The sequence below is a fragment of the Camelus ferus genome, chromosome 33 (genome assembly GCF_009834535.1).
Source record: "Camelus ferus isolate YT-003-E chromosome 33, BCGSAC_Cfer_1.0, whole genome shotgun sequence".
NCBI lineage: Eukaryota > Metazoa > Chordata > Mammalia > Artiodactyla > Camelidae > Camelus > Camelus ferus.
In genome coordinates, this window is record NC_045728.1 from 1541932 (window position 1) to 1558160 (window position 16229).

Here is a 16229-nt window from a genome sequence, read left to right on the forward strand (position 1 = left end):
CACCTTGGGCTGCTTTTTCTACCCATATTCGGGTTATTTGATTTAATACAAAATGCATTTATTCAGCAAATACAGGCTGATGGAATGTGTGTATTTATGACGAGCCGGACACAGGGTGAGGTTTTGGGAACGTAGCAGAGAACCAGGCTCATTTGGTCCTAAGCCCACGGAGCCCACAGAGCGGGGACAGGGGAGCAGCAGACACTACGTAAGTGATACAGACGCAGGCACGCAGCACGTGTGTCCCCGCGCTCGTCACGTCTCCAGTTAGGACGCAGGGGGGCGGCAGGTCTGTCCTGCTCGTCGCACCTTTCCTTTGACACGGGCTTCCTTCTCTTTCTGCGTCTGAGCCCCTAAGTACCATTAAAACAGAGGCGTGAGAGCGTATATCGAACCACTGATCCAGCTGGGTTTTTTGTTTTTTTTTAGAGGAGGACAAATAAAAATCAAATACAAAATGCCTGCCTTCTTCCCAATTGTGCCCCTGCAGTCAGAGCTGAATGAGCGCTCGTCGAGGTTAGCTGCCGAAGCAGGAGGGAGCCGCGGCAACTGGGCTGCGCCGTCGCTCGGTGGCAAAGCCGGTGTGTGCAGAGGACCTCTGATTTGGGTGGCACCGCACTGTTTACAGAGACTCAGAGACCTTCTTGGTGATGAGGATAAGCCAGCTTTGGGCTCTGCCTGCTCGAGAGAGAACACTGTTCCGTCTTCCTAGCACCCGACCACCTCCCCCGCCTCGCCCCCAGCACCCGTCTCTGTCGCCTGCCCCGAGTCGGCGGGGCTTCCAGGGGGCCGTTGTTAGGCTGGTGTGGTTTCCGTGCACGGCGTTTCCTGCATCCGAGGCAGCATTTTTCTTGGCTGTAGCTGATGGGTCTCTGCCCGTGGAAGCTCTCTCCCACCATCACAGCTGCTTGTGGAGACGATTCCAGAACAGCAAGTAACCGTTCTCAGCGTTTTCACCTTCCTGAGAGTTTGGCACAAGACGACGCTCCACATGCTGTGATGGGGCGTGTGAGTGAGAGTGTGTGTGTGTGTGCGCGCGTGTGCCAATGAATGTAAAATAGCTGATCCAATGGAAGAATAATCATGGGCTTAAAAGCAGACCGCTTTCAATAAAGGACACGTCTGCCATCTTCACGAGGCTGGAAGCGATAAACAGCTCCAGGATAACAAGGGAGCCTGTGGTCCACGGAGAATGCCGGGGAGCTGCCTTCCCGCGCCGCGCAGGGGCCGGGCACACGGCCCCCCGGAGGAACAGGCCAGGCCGGCGGGGGGCAGGCCGCGGGCCTCCCTGTGAGGGTCGCACTCCACGCTGCGCTCTGCCTCGTGGGCCGGGGAGCAGCCTCCGCAGAATGAGTCGCTGAGTCCTCCTTGGGCGCCTCATCTGGAGACAAGATGCGAGGGTTACACGTATGCAGGGCATGGAGGGGAAGAGGGCATCTCACCTTCTCAGGCCAAAGGCTAACGTCTACGCCTCCACAGGCTTGTAGCTTCTGACACGTGGGAATTTTCTGGTCCAGAGCGTGCGGTAAGAGGTGCCAGCCTGTACTTAAAATCATGCTCACTAGGAAGATGGGAAAATTGGTCCAACATTAAAAAACAAAACAAAACAAAACAAAACTCTAGAAAGAACCTTGACATAAAAACACTTAGGTTTTATTTTCAGTTTGGCTGGGAGTCAGGAGTGGCGTGGATTAGCTGTGATTATAAGGCCCTGAGCCCACGGGCTTGACGGGCTCCGAAAGAGCAGACGTGAACATCGAGCTTTGCCTCTGGCTTCACTGGTTCTTCAGCATTCAGAATAGGCCCCCTGCTGCACTCAGCCCCTCCTCTTCCCTTGGGGAGGGGGTGTTCAGCTCCAGTGGGGTGCCTGCCTGATGGTAAGGGCAAGCCTTCTTCCGAGTGGTGTTCAGGACGGTGATCCGGGGACCCTGCGGGACGCAGCCGAGTTCTCACTGCTGCGGCCCTGATGACTGATACTGACGTGATGACTGATGCTGAGGGAGGGTGGGAGGGTGGTGCCAGACCAGAGACGGCTTGTCGAGGTGCAACGTAAGGCAGCTCCCCAACCGCATCCTGAGCGTTGAGGTACTGCTGGCTTTGGTCCAACAACGGTGGCGCAGTTTCCACCTTTGATCAGTGGGAGAGCAGTTTCGCAGGTAGTGATTTTATGATGCCCACTTCTCTCTTCCCTCCTTCCCACTTTGGTGAAGCCCCATAGCGTCTCCTCGTTTATTCTAAATCTAGACTGAGAGGAACAGACTTGCCGTTTCCAGTGGCCGAGGGACTCTGACCCAGTAATTTCCCCCGTGAAAAATGTTCATGAGGAAATAACTCCAAATTAGGAGGGAGCTCTCTACACAGCGTGATTTTTAATTGGGTAAAAAGTAGAAGTCAGCAGTGTGAGAGTGGCGAAGCAAATTATTCTACATTCATTCAAGGCATGACTTTAAGTAACAATCACGGAGAACATACAGTACTATAAAACATCGCAGCAGAGTAATCGGTTGAAAAAAAGAAAGTGTGCATTTTACTTGTGCTGTAACCAGGGGGTTATTCCGTTCGCATATCCACAAGTGCTAACCTGTGTAGGGTCTAAAAGACCATACGGTGTGTCCACACCTTGAGCCTGTGTGACTTGTCATCCTCATTGTCATTGTGGTCACTATTATTGTAGTTGTGAGGCACTCAGAATCGAAGGCATAAGCATTGTGGGGCACAAACCTTCATTCCAGGAATTAGCCTCTTGCCCTTGTAAGGTCAAAGAGGGGGGAGTCAGCAACTTTTGAGCTTTATTTTGCTCTGCTTTTTGTCCTCATTTTTACCGATCTTGACTTCCTGGCAGCTCGGCCGGGCACAGTGACTGAAGAATGTGTGAACTTGGCAAGCGTACCCTTCTGTCCTAGGTCACACCGCTATCCACGGGACCGCAGCGCGCGTGTGGGGACAGCGCCACGCTCTGGCTCGGCAACCTCGTCTTCAACTCCAAGGAACACAATCTATTTCACATTCATCGTTCCTTATCGATTGCTGTATAACAATTACTATGAAAATTAGCACCCTGACATGACAGTAAGCATTGACTATTTTAGTCCTTTTCTGTGACACAGGCACTCGGGAGTGGCTCAGCTGGGTGGTTATGGCTCAAAGTCCCTCAAGAGGTCTCAGTCGTGATATTGGTAAGAGCAGGAATCGTAAAGGCTCGGCTGGGGCTGGAGGGTCAGCTCACCAGGAATCTGGGAAGCTGGTGCCTGGCTGTTGGCGAAGACGTCGTTGCCTTACACCACGTGGAGCCCTCCACGAGGCTGTCTGAGCGTCCGGACGGCGTGGAGCAATCCCAGAGAGAGGTCATGGTGGGACCCGCAGGCTCGTTTGGGATTTAGCACCCGGGGTCACACGCTGTCCCATCAGCGGCAGCCCCCTGGGTGCACAGCCCGCCAGAAGCCAGCGTGGGAGGCCTCTGTGCAAGGGCAGCGTTAGCAGGAGGCAAGGATGGTTGGGGACGCTTTAGGAGTTTGCTGCACAGCTCACCCTCTGGGCCGAGTTGTGAGGACGCTCACCCAATTACAGCGTCAGCTTGAAGTCCAGACTCTCATCATCTATAAGACGCAGGTACACGTGAGGATGATGGCCACCTGGTACGTTCCTTTGCACTTCACTCCCAGCTGCTCTCAATCTGAAGCTCTATAAAGAGGCAGTTGTCGCCCGCCACACCTGCACACACGCTCACGTACATTCAGCACCCAGTGGCGCATTAGCCACTGGCGTAATCAGTGCAGGTTGCGCTTTTTAACCAAGATACGCAAGTGGGCGTTGCTGGCTCACAGCAGTTCTGAAATTTAGCGACGTACACGTTGACCATTCCTCGGTGTGGACTCAAGGCCTGGGAATCGTTCTCTGGTTCTTGGCTCTGCCCTCTAGGCTCTTGGTTTTACGTTCTGAGTTATCCTTTTTCAGTAAAGGTCACTTGTGTTTGCATCTGAGTACTTTTTTTCGGTCTACTTCTTGTGTGTAGACACTTAGGCATCCAAAGACCCCTTTCATTTTGCACTATCTCTGTCCTGTTCAATCCAACCTGGCAGGACGTCTGTCAATAAAGTTCTTTTTTAGAATGTGTGGGTCCCCTGTGGGTCTTATTGGGTTCATTCTGTTGGATGAAAGAAATGCTCAAAAATCTCTCCTAGACAAGGCTCTGTCTTCCTTGGGCTTTTGCTGAGGGACCACGCTTTCAAGCTTCCTGGAAGCCCTGTTGTTTCACTGAATGGTTCTCTGAGGCACCAACATAGATGTTTCTGAGATCTTAACAAAGGTTTTTACAGCCGAGCCCTGAGTTTCATCTTTAACGTCAAGTTTTCCCATCCCTTACATTTCGTTTTCAGTCCACCGGCCTCTCCTGGACTCATTTCTTTTTCCTGCTCAGCTCTGATCCAGTGGTTGAGCACCTCAACTATTTCTCAACATACCTCCCTCCCTTCTCTTACCACAGTCACCACAGTGCTTCAACATGACAGTCAGATTATCTGAGCTATGTCACTGATCACAGCTGAAGACACGCTCATAACACTCTTTGTGGTTCGTGCCACTACAAACAGTGTGGCCTCCATGCTGTTGGTATATTCTGGAAATTAAGTCCTTGTCATTCGTATCATTTGCAAATATTTTTTCCCATTCTGTAGGTTATCTTTTTGTTTTGTTTATGGTTTCCTTTGCTGTGTAAAAACTTACATGTTTCATTAGGTCCCATTTGTTTATTTTTGCTTTTATTTCTGTTGCCTGGGGAGACTGCCCTAGGAGAACGTTGCTAAGATTTATGTCAGAGAACGTTTTGCCTGTGTTTTTCTAGGAGGCTTGTTGTGTCTTGTCTTATGTTCAAGTCTTTAAGCCAATTTGAGTTTATTTCTGTGTGTGCTGCGAGGGGGTGTTCTGACTTCACTGATGTGCGTGAGGCTGTCCAGCTTTCCCAGCACCACTTGCTGAAGAGACTGTCTTCTCTCCATAGTATATTCTTGCCTCCTTTGTCGAAGATTAATTGACTGTAAGTCTGTGGGTTTATTTCTGGGCTCTCTATTCCGTTCCATTGATCGATAGGTCTGTTTTTGTGCCAGGACCACACTGTTTTGATGACGGCAGCTCTGTAGTGCTGTCTGAAGTCTGGGAGGGTTATTCCTCCAGCCTCATTCTTTTTCTTCAGTATGGCTTTGGCAATTCTGGGTCTTTTGTGATTTCATATAAATTCTAGGATTATTTGTTCTAATTCTGTGAAAAATGTCCTGGGTAGTTAATAGAGCTTTGGGTAGTGTGGCCATTTTACCGATAGTAATTCCTCCGATTCAAGAGCATGGGGTATCTTTTTTAAAAACGTCTTTAGTTTCCTTAATCGATGTTTTTATTTCTCAGCATATGTCTTTCACTTCCTTGGTCAGGTTTATTCCTAAGTTGTTTTTTTTTTGTTTGTTTTTTTTTTTGATGCAATTTTAAAAGGGATCATTTGTTTTCATTCCTTTCCTTTTCTGATGCTTTATTGTTAGTGTAAAGAAATGGAACAAATTTCTGTATGTTAATCTTGAATCCTGCTACTTTTGCTGAATTCTTTTATCAGCTCTAGTAGATTTTTTCTCCTACTTTCTTTGCCTCTTAAGCCCTCTGCTCTTTGGTTCCTATTCCTCATGTGACTTCTTCTGAAGCTGCTCCTGCAAAGGGCGTCACCACCCTCTAAATACTGCATCCAATGGACACATTTCAGTCCTTATAGTTCAAGACTTTTCTGCTTTACTTCATGCAGTTCCGTCACCCCCTGTCTTCTCCTTTCTTACAAATCAATGTTTTCTTGTGGTTTTTTATTCACTTTGGGCCTTTCATCTGTGTCTCCCTCATAGACTCATCTCCCTAGAGCTGCCCCATGCACACTGGGGCTCCCCAGTTCCATCTCCATCCCCTCAATATTCTGAGACCCCTCAGGATTCACACTTAACCATCACAGCTTTAACTCCTGGTTTACGCTGATGACCCCCATATCTGTGCCTCCAGCCTAGACCTCTGACTCGAGATGTCTGCATGAAAATGTCTCAGACAGGAGCCACAATCTCAGTGGGTTCTAAATAAACGGATGAAGTCCCCCGCCATCCGCTGCTTCATCTACAGCCCCTGTTTCTCTTAATGACACCACAGTCCCTCTCGGTCCCTTCGGTCAGAGGCCTGGGGCCTGTCCCCCACAGCTAAGGCACCACTGCAGGCAGGAGACTTGTGTTTGCGCATATTGTTTGAGTCACGCACCTCTTCTCCAGGTTCCTGACCGATGGTTTAGTTCAGGTTCTTATTGTCTTTCATCTGAGCTTTTAAAAATATCACTTAACTAGGATATCGATCTGTAAACATTCTCCCACCACCCCAGCCATACCTTTCCGTGCATCCTCACTTCCCCCACAAATGCAGAGCTATAATTCTCTTTGTGCACAGAATGATCCATTTAAAATAAATCTTATTAAAACCACACATCGCTTCCCATGCTGCCAGCAAATTGAAGTTCATTTCCCTGGCACGTGGGTGCTCAGCCGATCACTGCCCGTGAGTTTGTGGTCCTCACCCTCCTGCTCTCCTCCTCGTCCCACCACTTCTGCTCCTGCTTAGCACACCAAGCTGCCTGCCGGCTCCTGCACGTGCCTGGCACTGCTCCTCTCTCAGTCACTGTTTGGACTGCGTCCTAGAAGCCCCTCCCTAGTACCCCTCCCTCTCTAGCTGCCTTCTCATCTTCAAGAATCAAGTCAAGAGTCACATTTGCTGGAAAATCCTTCCTTAATTTTTTTTTCAGAGTTAGAGACCCTCCTGGACACCACCACCGCCCACTCTGATCATCTCAGACGGAACATGAGGACGTGGAGCCTCTCGTGGCCTCATTCCGTGCCTGGGGCATGGTAGATGCATCCAATAAACACGACAGTGTTGGTGAATGAGTTCACATTCACAAAGATAGCTCAGCTCTCCGTCTTAGACTGGCCTGTCTTTTACCCTAGATGGACAGTGCTCTGCGGCTCATTTCTTTGTCTGGGGCGTGTCTGAGGAAACCAAGAGCTTTAGATCCTCAGGCTGAGGGCGACGGGCTGGCATCACGGCCGGCTTTGTCAGGAGTGTCAGACGTCCTAGGAACGGTTTGTGTCTGCTGGTGTTTGGTCCGTGTTTGTCTCTGAACCTCTCGTTGCCCTGAGTTTCTTGGATGCTGTGGTGGTTCTTGACCCTCTGCCTGTGTGCTGTCTAATACAGTAGCTACTAGACATGGGTGGCTCTAAATTTAAATTAACTAAAATTACAAAGTCAACTCTTTAGACACACGGCCCGTATTTCAGGTACCCAGTAACCACACAGTCGTGGGACAACGCAGTTTACCGAGAATCTCATCACCGCAGGCAGTTCTGTGGGGCCACACGGCTCTAAATGTAAACAACAAAGCAAACCAAACAAAGGAACACACCAGTGCTCTTCCGCCGAAGGCTCCTTCCCTGGGTTTCAACTGTCCTGAGCTCATCTGTCCAAACTCCTCCTTGGCACGCTGAGTTCTCCAGACCTGCACTCACCAGCTGACCCTCTCTTTCTGCAAACACGAGCTTCCTGCGACGCTGTAAGCCGGCTTTAGGTTTCTCATCCTCCTCTCGCCCTCGGTGCCTGGGTCCTGGAGTCCCGTTGCCGGTCAGGCAGACTTTCAGCTACCAGTGTCTGTGCCTTGTGCCCGGCTCCGGGTTTGGGCTGAGGGACACTCAGAGCTCCAGCTTCTCTCTGGAGCGAAGAAAACATCAGCTCTTGTCCCCAGTCGACACCCCTCCCTCCGCTCGTCCAGGTTCCCACGTCAGTTCTCCCCGCAGATTCCCTCTGACCGTTTGCCACATCAGGCGCTCCTCCAGGGAGGCCGCTGACCACAGTTTTCATGCCATCGAGGTGGCATCTGACAGAGGCACGTCGAAGCCGTCTGTGCTTTGTTGGTTTGGGAGCATTTTAGCCAGTGTATGCCTTTTTAGTAGCAGGAGAGAATTTGTTTGGTTTAATTTAGCTGTTTCCACCATTGTGGAGCTAATTAACATTAGAACATAGTCCTGAATTATGTTTATTATATGGATATTATTAACATCTATTTACACTATAGCATATATATTATTTATCAGCATTCATTGAATTAGTCAGCTGCTATCTGTCCAAATAATCTGCGTGGAAGTCATAATGGCAAATCTGGGCTCTCCAGGAACTCACAGGCAGCCCCTTGGTCTTCACGGTCGTGGCTCAGGATACACGGACCCGGGGAAGAGCCCATCTGATACCGTGGGGGAGACGTTCTCCTGGACTTTTGCGGGGAAGTATCTGGTCTTTTCATCCCCTTTGCAGTGTATCAGGGCCTGGTTCTTCCTTCATGTGGGTCTGGCAGCCACCCTCACTCATCCACCAACAAGCGGTTTTGTGCTCTTCCGACGAGCCCCATGACTGCCGTCCTGATGCGGACCACAGGGGCTCATCTCTAGCGGCACAAAGAACCCACCTGCACCCTTCCTCAAGCCGGACCCCCTCTGATTGAATAGATGGCACAGCTCCAAAGTCTTTCTCCAGTGGGATAGTGGGATTAAACTGTGATGATCAAATTTTGGAGGTAATAAGGGGGGCAGCACATCTGCCAGGGAGACCCCAACTACACTGGGGTCACAATTAGACTCTTTGGGCACTCTGCTCCTGGCCCCGGCTCTCCCTTGTCAAGCTGTTTAACCTTTGTACGACCTTGGGCGTGTGTGTATGTGAGTGTGTTTAATCTGTGCAGTGAGACCGCTCAGCTTGGGTTTATCACAGCTCCGAGACAGAACGAGATCCTGCAGGAGACTGCACGGTTGCTATTTTAAGATTCGTCAAATGGCAACACATGAAAAATTTGAAGAGAGGTACCTGGGTCTGCATGGGGTGTGGTGCTTCCACTGAGCTGGGTGAGAATTCCGTTATGTAGCATTCTCTCTGTGCAGTTTGCACCGACAAGGAGCTCGGGTGAGTCAGCAGGAAACTCGCCCGCCTTTGCTCACGTTTGCTCTGAGGCGGTTCCTGTCTCTCCGCCAGGGGCCTCTGAGAGGACTGGCCTGCCGTAACTCCCTGATCAGCAATTCCCCTCACGTTGCGCTCGGTCCCTTTCCCTCCGCTGGACTGTTATCCCCCCACCTCCCTGCCCGGCACACCGTCACCTCTGCGGCTTGGTCCTTCCCCTACGTTCCCCTGGGGCGCAGCACTGGGCTGGTGGCTGGCGGAAGTGAACGGGACCCCTGCTCTGCTGTGCAGTTACTGCGTGCTTTGTCTTTGGGGGAATTTGTGTAACTTTCTAAGCGTGTCTCCTCACCTCTGAACGGCATCCGTAACGTCTACTTTTTCCAGCTTATTACGAGGGTTAAAGGAGCTAACGGGGTGCACGGATGCTGCGTGGGGAACGTCTCACTCAGTTAACTCAGCAAATGTTTACCAGCTCCTTTGCTGTGCTGGTTCTGTGTGCCCCGCCGGGGTCACGGCGGACCAGCCGCAGCCCTGTCACCACGGAGGCCGTGCTCCCGTGGGCAGCACATAAATCCCGCCGTCTCGGCAGCGGGGAAATGCGAGTGAGGAGCGCGACCAGTGGTCGTCGCTGTTCTGGGTTGTCAGCCTGCTGGCCCTGCCCGCCCTCCAAAGGCCGGCCCTTCGTGCGTTCCTGCCACTCTGCAGCCCAGACCACGCCTTCCCATTGATTCCGGTCCCGGGCGGCCGACCTTACTTGGCTTGAAAGGGAGATCAAGTGCAGGGAAGGGGTGGCTGATGGTGCTTCTGCCGCCCGGGCAGGGCATCCGCACATCCCCGAGTCCGCCTCCTCGCCCTTTTTGCCCCGGGCGCCGGGAGCCTGGCGGGGGCCAGGAGTTGGGGCAGGCCAGGGGGCTGCTACGAAGGAGCAGTGGGGGCTCGGGCGGGTCACATGCTCTCATCTTTCACCGGTTCTCCCTCAAAATCAGACTTCGCTGCTGTTCTTGAAGACCCCACACGGGCCAAGCGGCAAAATTATTTCTTCCTCCTTCTCGGTCCTGGTAGGAGGTCTCTGAAGGACAAACTCCACCCCCTTCAGCTCAGACATGCTGTCTCACCATCACCCATCAGAGAGGACCGGGGACCGGGCTCCGTGCATGTGGGGCTGACTCTGGGCGCCCCCTTAGTCCGCAGACCCCTGCTCTCAGCCTCGCTACCCCTGGACTTTAACACCTGGCCTATCTTTCTATTCAGTGGGTGAGATCTTTAAACACAGGAAACTAGTCCTCCTCAGGAGACAGTCTCACAAGGACGTGGAAGGATCAGCACCTGCTGAAGACGTCCAGGTGACTCCTGGGTCGAGGTCAAGGGTGAGGACAACTGCCAGTGGGCTCTCAGGCCTGGGGTCGGCCTGGGCACCACTGGGATGACAGGAGAGGCCCTTCCTCCTGGCGAGAAGAGTGTCTGGCACCTCCAAGGATGCAGTTCTTATGCGTTGAGTGAACGGACAGATAAAGGAGTTTGCAAGTTACTGGAGAAGCAGGGGTGGGAAGGTCTGCGAGAACCAAGCTGTCAGTGCAGGTGGGAGGCTGTCCCGCGTGGATGTCAGCCGCAGGCCCTGGGCTCTGGCCGCTGGGGCTGTAGTGCACTGACCATAGCTGTGTGGCCTCAGGAGAGTGACTCCACCTCTCGGTGCCTGTTGCCTTCGCTGTGAAAGGAGCTCTTCATGGCACCTCCCTCAAGAGGAAGAGGAAATTCGTTGACAAATGTGTGTATGAAGTGCTCATGACAGTGTGCGGCGTGAAGCGAGTCCCCGGGAAACGTTAGCCGTCAGCGTAGTGATGAGTGATGACCAGAGCGCGGTGTGTCCGGGAGGCTCTGGGGGGAGCGGGGATGACTCTGCCGGCAGTTGGGAAGGTCCCCGTAGGAGGGACATGAAAACGGGGTTTCCCTGTAGGGATCCTTCTAATGGGCAACCCAGGGAGGGGGAGGGAGGCCGTTCCAGGCGACGGGAGCCGTCCACGGCCTGGAAGTCGGCTGAAGGACCTGTAACCTAAAGGAGCAAAAGCAGGAATTTTCGATCATGAGGGTCCCGGTGCCTGAGTGGCTGCTTCCTCCCGTGTAGCCCCGCGTCTGGGCCACGGCGGGCGATCCTCCCGGCCTGGCCTGCCAGCCCACACTCACACTCATCTCCCCAATTGCCTCCGTGGTTCTGCGAGGATCGAGTCAGGATTTCTTCTGCACTCGGAGAGACTCCCACAGGCCACAACGTAGGCTAAGGCTGCAAAAGTGTCACTTCATTATTGTTTCCATGTTAGTACCTGGACTGAAGGTCTCCACTTTGCCTGGGGCAGCACCCCGGCAGTTCAGAACCCACTGTGTCGGGTCAGGGTGGTCTCCCCACCCTCCCAGGTGACCTTCAAGCTTTGAGGCACTTCCTCAGTGTTGGGGAGGGTGTCATGGGAGGGGGCTTATGGGCATCAGCTGTCCTGGAAGATGCCCTGAAACGTCCTTGTGCCCGTGTGGTCTTCACTCGTTGACCCATCCATCACGTCCCCGAGGGAGGCTGCAGGTGCGCAGGTGGGCAGGTGCGGCTCACACGTACAGCCCAGGACGGTGGGGCAGGTCTGGGAGCTCTGTGTGGCTCCGCCCTGCATCCCATGGCACGGGCGGCCGCTGCTCCGTACGCCTCCTCTGTCTCCCCATCAGCCACCCTCCGGCCAGTGGAATCCTCACTTCCTCTGGGGGGGGCCGAGGGCTCCGCGAGGAGTCTTACAAGCACTTGATGCAGTATGTCCACTTCTGTGTCCAGAGACTAAACCCGTGACTTAAACTTTGTTAATTCTCTGTGCATTTCTGATCCCAACAACCATCCCAGAGGGCAGTGAGCCCAGAGCCCTTTGCAGCCTTAGGGAAGGACTGAGGAGGAAGGAGAGGAGAGGAGCCAGGTGTCACAGGGAAGGAACGTGCAGAATATTCTCAGACCTCCCCCTCCCATGCCTTTCACAATAAAAACATCACAAAACTTATTGCGTGTGAGCTGTGCTATTTCTTTTTATAATTTCTATTTTTCATAATCACCATAAGAGACAGGTGCATTCTGGAGGAGTTTAGTAGTGATTGTTTCGTCTGAGGTGATAGCTGTGGTCAGTGGCAGAGCCTGGCTCCCACCCCGAGGCGCTTGGTTTGGACCCCTGTCGGGTGATGCCTCACCTCTCCTCGGGTGGGATGTGATGCAAAGAGAGAGCCGATAAGAGTTGTCACGAATGCTGCCGAGCAGCTTGGCATCAACACACATTTGCTGGTAAATAAATGCATGATTTGCACGTGCTGTGGTCATTCTTGGCAGAAGAGCACGCTTGTGGTGGCCCCTTTGAAGGCAAATCACCACGTCCTGATTACCTGGCTCTTTGTTCTGTGGTTGGTTAGACTTTGCACATCAGATTTTCTTTAGACAAGGTGCTTTCCAGGCTCTCTCGGGTCTGGAATGTTCCATTCTCTGTAATTTAGTGGCCGCATCTCCACACCGTCGTTTCCGGGGGCAGATTTGATGCGATCCAGTCGGCCTCGTCCCTCGCGGTTCTCTTGATGCGTTTTCATTTAATGACAGGATGCTAAGAGCGAGCTGGGATGTCTGCATGAGCGCAGGGGTAGTGCACGCAGGGACAGGACGCGTTAGTGACACCTGAGTGACGGTGCTGAGACTCTCCGCCCTGGGGTGCGAGGGGAAGGCTCGGGGTCTGCAGCGGAGGACTTGCCTCCCGTTCCTGCCCTTGCTCCAGCCTCGGGGAGGCTCACAGCCAGCTTGCACGGTCTCCTCTTCCCGCTAACGACTCCGGGTAAGAGGGCAGGCGGCGTGATGGAGAGCTGCCATAAAAGGCAAGTGTATCAATTAACTCTGATGTTGCAATAAACCCGTGTGCTCTCTGCTGGGAACTCTGTATTTCTTCCTGGGTCTGGCCTTCTCTGGGGCTGGTGCTGGCTGTCCTTCAGCAGTTCCTACATTTCAGACATGAGAGCATCCTAGGCAAGTGGAATTGTTTCTTGAAATGCTCTGTTTTTAAATAAAAGAAGACAATTCTTTTTTTTTTTTTTTAATAAAAGAAGGAAGCACCAACCATTTTAGATTAGCATGGCTTTTTTAAAATGCAGGAAGTGTCTCCACCGGTGTGTACCCACTCCGACAAACAACTTTATAAAGTGAATGTGATGCAAGTTTAGATACTCGTTAGAAAGAAAAATGAAAGAGAAGATGCATTCTCTTGGCTTCCACACATAAATGTCTCCCATCTTAAAAAAAAATCCCCAAATACCTTGAAATAGGTGCCCCGTTCCAGGCACTGAATTCTCTCTCTCCTTCCCTTCACCCTAGAGTGTCTTGGGCGCCCACACTGTTTTCTTGTTCCTTATTTCCTATTCAGTCCTCATTTACTGTGACCCAGACTCCCCCCAGCCCTGCACGGGAACAGGCTGGCTGAGGACTTCATTCCGTCCCACGGGCGGGCGTCCCTGTTCCAGTCCTGTTTCCCCTGTGCTCCCACCCTCCTTCCTGCCTCCAGAGGAACCCTTCCAGAATGCAAGTTGGATCAAGATACCTCTCACCTGAAAGTTCTGCCCAGGGTACCTGGCACCCAGAGATGCACCTGCAGCCCTTGGCGTGGCATCCGAGATGCTTGCCCCTGCCCCCAGGCATCCCTGCCCTCCACACTCTGCCACTGGACGCTGGTCCTTCAGCTGCAGTAACTCCCTTCGGAAGCTGTTCTCCGCGCCCCTTCGAGGCCTCGCCTGCCTACTGACTCTGCGTGGCGTTCACGTGCTCCCCTCTTTGCTGGTGGGCTTTAAGCCCCCCCGAACCATCCCCTCTTCTGTGAAGTTTCCCAGCTCCACCCACCACACCCGCCACACCCACCTCGAACATGCATGGATTATACCTGCATCACAACGAGCTGTGTCCCGCCAGACACACACTCCAGTGTGGCCTCCTTGAGAGTGGGGACAATGTTCATTTCTTACTTTTCTATCTCCAGGGCGGAACCAAGTCTCTGGCATATAATGTTCAGGGAAGGGGTGGATGAGTAAAAGAATGAGTAAAATCAAACCGTGTTTTAGATCCGAGGGTGTAAATTTGTATGGGATAATCTCAAGGAGAAGAAATAAGGATTTTACTCGAGGGATCTGGAATTAAAACTAATTTTTAATGATCGCTGATTAAATTATCCACGAAGATGATTTCGATTGATTTATCCAGAATTAGTTATAATTTTGCCTTATGTTTAAAAACTGTACATAATGCTATTAAGAAAAAATAACAGACATATGTTGACTTGTAGTTATAAAATAATTCACGTACGCAAGGTAATAGTATCATTGTATGACATTTTATGAAGAATTTTATAAATAAGTCCCCTCTGACTATGCATGTCTGCAGCTAATTTCCTTGCCGGCTATCTCAATGATTGGATCCTAGGTCAGTCTCCAGCCGTGTAAGAAGAGGTAAAATAAAACGGACATTTAGAAACTGCATCACCGTAACTCCATCCGGAATAAATTCGCGGGTAAATAGTGAGCCAATTAGAGAGGTGTGTATGTGCTCATCAGGTTTTGAAAGCCTCGCCAGTGAGCCAGCGGGCTTTTAAATGCCTGGATCCATCAGTGGCTTTGAATGGACTGCTCTTTTGGGAAAATCCAATTTTTAACTGTAAGTAGCTTCCTCCAGAGATTTTTAAGAAGAATGTTTGGAGAAGTCAGTTCTGAATTTAAAACGGGTGATCATTTATCTGTTCTGGCTCTAAGTAGAAATGGCAAACAGGCAGGCCGGAGGCAGGCGTGTCAGAGTCCCAGGCAGACAGCCCACAGCCTGCGCGGGAGAAGGGGGTGCGGCCGGGGCTGGGGAGCAGGCTGACTTCACGGAGCCAGGACCAGTTCCTTTGGACCATGGATGTCGGCTCAGGGCCTGGTCTTTAGTCTTTTGGGGGCCAAACCTGATTTAACAACATGGCCCGGAGCTAATGGGTGCCTCTCCCGTGGTCTAGACTCCCGAAGGGCTCATTCGTTTCTTTGTCACGGGCGGCTCCCTTCCCGGGCCGGGGCTCCGCCCTGCAGGCACACTCAGCACAGAGCCTTGTGTCCCCGATGCCCCTGCTGTCCAGCCAGGCCTGCTCCTTGCTGACGCCCACACGGTCCCAGCCACTTCCAGCCGGTTTCCCAGGTCTGCAGACATCTGCGTGCGCCAAGCCCCAGCCTTCCTGGAGCTGCCGTGCTCTGGGACGCGGGCTCATTTCACCACGTCCCTCCCGGCCTCCCTGAAGGGTTACGTTTGATGAGCTTTTGTTAGGAGAATACAATGGGGTTTCCAGCTTTTTGTTTCCATGTAAAAGGATTTCCCAGAGACCCTCCCTGCCCACCCCTACCCCACGGAGAAGGCTGCCGGACCTCTCCCAGGTGAGAAGGACTCTGTGTGTGAGGGTGGACCGCGCCGCTTCTGGCCGGCAGCAGCCTGGCCTCAGCCCCTCCTGGTCTGCGTTCTGCTGCTGCTCCGCGGGAGGCCGGCCTGTGACCGCAGGTTATATGTATGATACAGATGTTCCTTCACATCTGGGATAAAGAGGGCGCCGGACCCTTGTCACTATAGCAGGTTGCTATGGCCTGCTATTACATCAGGAACTCCGTTGCCCCGTTCATCTCTGGTTCCTCTGTCTGCCTCGCAGTGAGCTCCAGACTCTGCAGGGGGAGGCGTCACTTATCCTCATCCCCGCCCCCCCCAACAGACACACACACACAGACACACACATACAGACACATACATACACACGCACACACACACAGACACACCAGACACACAGACACACATATACACATATACACATACAGACACACACATACACGCACACACACACAGACACACACACAGACACACACACATATACACATATACACAGACACACGCAGACACACACAGACACACACACAGACACACACACACACAGACACACACACACACAGACACACACACACAGACAAAAGCAAACACAACACCCAGCGTGCAGGACACTCCTGCACAGGACAAGTGTGGCTGCGTCTCCGTCTCACCAGAAAGGTGGAGAAGATGCTTGTCTTTCTCCGCTGACTGACCTCGCCTACTATGCCAACCTCTGCCTAGGGTAGAGCGCAGGGAACTCTGCTTAGTTTCTTGTAATGAGCTGTAATGGAAAAGAATCTGAAAAAAAATTATG

The 16229-nt window shown here is 52.2% G+C and overlaps 1 protein-coding gene across 5 annotated transcripts in view; it reads left to right on the forward strand.

Annotated features, from left to right (window-relative positions):
* The window catches only part of OPCML (opioid binding protein/cell adhesion molecule like), an 872021-nt gene that overhangs the window by 600677 nt on the left and 255115 nt on the right, over positions 1-16229 (forward strand). The window lies entirely within an intron of this gene.